This window comes from Bison bison, unplaced genomic scaffold (assembly GCF_000754665.1).
Source record: "Bison bison bison isolate TAMUID 2011002044 unplaced genomic scaffold, Bison_UMD1.0 scf7180017864456, whole genome shotgun sequence".
Taxonomy (NCBI): domain Eukaryota; kingdom Metazoa; phylum Chordata; class Mammalia; order Artiodactyla; family Bovidae; genus Bison; species Bison bison.
In genome coordinates this window covers 28,221,763-28,224,937 of record NW_011495018.1, presented here as the reverse complement: position 1 = coordinate 28,224,937, position 3,175 = coordinate 28,221,763, and the positions used below count along the sequence as shown (strand labels likewise).

The window sequence follows — 3,175 nt, the reverse complement described above, 5'->3', positions numbered from 1 at the left end:
TATGGTCATTTTGTCTTTAAATATTTTTTTCTAAGCCTTTTTTCATGCATCTTCTCTCTTAATGGGATCCTCTTGAGATATTACATATATGTCAGTCTGCTTAATATTAGTCCATACACAAATGGTATTCTGTTCATTTTTTTCTGTCTCTGTACTTCACCTTGCTTAGTTTCTATTTCTGTTTCTTCTAATCACCAATCTTCAGCATCTGCTTTTATTCCATCCAGTGTATTTTCCATTTCAGATACTATGTTTTTCATATCTAGAGGTTTCATTTGGATCTTTCCTTTATCTTCCACTTCTTTAATTATCTTGGTCAGGTTTTCCTCTATCTTTTTGAAGATATAAAGCATATTTATAGTAGCAGCTTTTATGTTCTTGTTTGTTCCATCACCATTAAAATTTCTGAATCTGTTTTATTTATTCTATTTTTTTTTAAGCAAAATTGTTCAGAATTTTTTTTTTTCTCCGTTTGTGCTATATGGCTTGTGGGATCTTAGTTCTCGGATGACAAGGGGTAGAACCTGGACCTCAGCAGTGAAAGCACTGGGTTCTAACCACTGGACAGTCAGGTAATTCCTGGTTCAGGTTTTATTCACCAGTCAATAGCTGCTCGCTCTCTCCTTCCTGCATCCTGCTGTGCTGCCTTCCACATTCCTAGATTCAGGAGAGGAATTCTCTGGCCTTCTGAGCTGTAATCTGAGAGGGGAGGTCAGTGAAGAGAGCTGGAAGACAGTAGTTTGCTGTAGAGGCTGGCTAGGCAGGCCAGCCCTGCCATCAGCATGTGTTCCAGCACTTGTAGTTATCACTCTGTCTCCCATTCAAGACTGGCTTTTGTCTCACTGGTGGTCCTGTAGCCATTCTTCCCTGCCAGCTCTAGCACCTCATTGTTTGTAATTCATATTGAGCTCAGCTGGAACAGAGTGAATATGGTAGTGCCACCCACAGGGGTAATGCTGAAGCCAGTGCCATGGGCCTTTATTTGCTTGATGACCCTTATCAAGTTGTCTTGGCTGACATCTGGATTGAATTTTTCCCTTCCCTATAAAACCTGTTGATGTAGCAGTTCCTCCAAAGTTCTCAAACTTCCATTCTGGTGCTTCAAGGCTAGGCACACTTTGATAATCTGTATGCCCAGCATCTCAGACCAAAATCATTTTCCGTAAATCAGGGGACCCATCCCAATGGTGGCACACATGTCCTGGAGCTGCATCTGGAACTTGAGACTCCTTTGGGTGTCCTACTTGTGCTTGCTGGCAAATTGCCCCAGATTAGTTTTGAAGCTTCTTTGGGGTAGTAATGCTGCCTCGCACATGATGTAGCTCACACTGGTGACTTAGGTGCCGTTATTTTGATTTGTATTTCCCTGATGGCTAATGATACTGACCATCTCTTCATGTGCTTATTGGCCACTTGTATGCCTTCTTTGGAGAACTGTCTATTCATTTTCTTCCAGCCTACCTGGAAATGGAGATATGAAAGCCACGGTGTAAAAGATATTGGTGAACCATTTCTGAAATTCTGTGTTCTACAATAGTAAGAAAAGTAGCTGCTCACTGTATTGTTATAATGTCTTCTGGAATATTATATACATCTCTACTCACACTATCAGGTAATGAGAAGACTCCTATGTCCAGATGTCTAGCTTGAATAATATAGGTTTGTTGTGAGTCTTCCAAGACAAATCAGTTGCAAAATGTACACCTGTGTGATTATATGAAAATTCCTTGGTCACAGAACGTTCAGCAGCTGCCTCCCCTCCCCTCCCATCCCCAATCTTTTTACACATTGTAACAATGGCAATGTTAGTTTTTAATCTGTTAATCATTAGAGATTAAAAATTTTATACAGAGTGTACCTCAAAGGTTTTGAGCTCAGTTCCAGATTACTGCAATAAAGCAAATATTGCAATAAAGTGAGTCATATGAATTTTTTGTTTTCTGGTGCATATAAAAGTTATATTTACCCCATACTTAAACCATTTTAAAAATTATTTATTTATTTATTTATTTTGGCTGCACTGGGTCTTCATTGCTGTGCACGAGCTTTCTCTAGTTGCAGTGAGCAGGTTTCTCACTGCAGTGGGTTCTCGTTGCAGAGCACAGGCTCTAGGGCGTGAGGGCTTCAATAGTTGCAGCAAAGCGGACCTTTGCTGCAAAGTGATGTCTCTGCTTTTTAATACTCTGTCTAGGTTTGTCATAGCTTTTCTTCCAAGAAGCAAGCCTCTTTTAATTTCATGGCTGCAGTCACCATCCACAGTGATTTTGGAGCCCAATAATGTACCTTAATTAAAATGTTAGGTAGTTAGAATAGGGAAAAGGAGTCCAGAATGGCGGTGGCTAAAAGATAAGGAAGAGAAAAGCCCGAGAAAATAGAACAAAGGAAGGTCTGAGGACCGGAGTGAGGACCTCAGGTAAAACAAACAACACTCCTGGCTGGCCCAATTTACATAGGACAGGCCCAGGGAGAGAAAAACATAAAAAGAGGAGCCAAAGGGCTGGGGCTCCTTCTCTCTCCCGCACTCTGGGGCGCTCTTGTCTTCGCATCTTTGGGTCAACATGCCCTCACACCTCGAAGATGGATTTTCCTGTTATTATCTAAATAAAATAGAGCTGAAACACGGAGCTATAACACTAATTTGTCTAAGAGCTATAACACGGTCCATTCGAGACCTGAGAGCTATAACACAGTCTGTCCAAGACCCGAGAGCTGTGACACGCCGAGGGCTTTAATGTCCGTCACTCCTAATCTTTGTTGTGACGAGACAGAACCGAGGAGCATATACTCACCTGACAAAAACACGCTAACCACCATCTGAAAATGTAGAGTTCGCATGAGTCTTCAATTTGTAGAAAACACAAGATCTGTGAAGTGCAATAAAGGGAAGCCCAACAAAATGAGATATACTTTTAAGATCTGTCCCAGGAACTTATAATTTAATAGAAGAGGAAACAATTACATAACTTTAAGTTAAATCCAAAATCACAGCAGATGGTGATTGCAACCATGAAATTAAAAGACACTCCTTGGAAGGAAAGTTATGACCAATCTAGATAGCATATTCAAAAGCAGAGACATTACTTTGCCAACAAAGGTCCGTCTAGTCAAGGCTATGGTTTTTCCAGTGGTCATGTATGGATGTGAAATTTGGACTGTGAAGAAAGCTGAGTGCTGA

At 40.8% G+C, this 3,175-nt stretch overlaps 1 pseudogene; it reads right to left on the bottom strand.

Annotated features, from left to right (window-relative positions):
- Positions 1–663: 663 nt before the first annotated feature.
- LOC105002793 lies at positions 664–1,315 on the bottom strand (annotated as a pseudogene).
- Between the last annotated feature and the right edge of the window lie 1,860 nt (positions 1,316–3,175).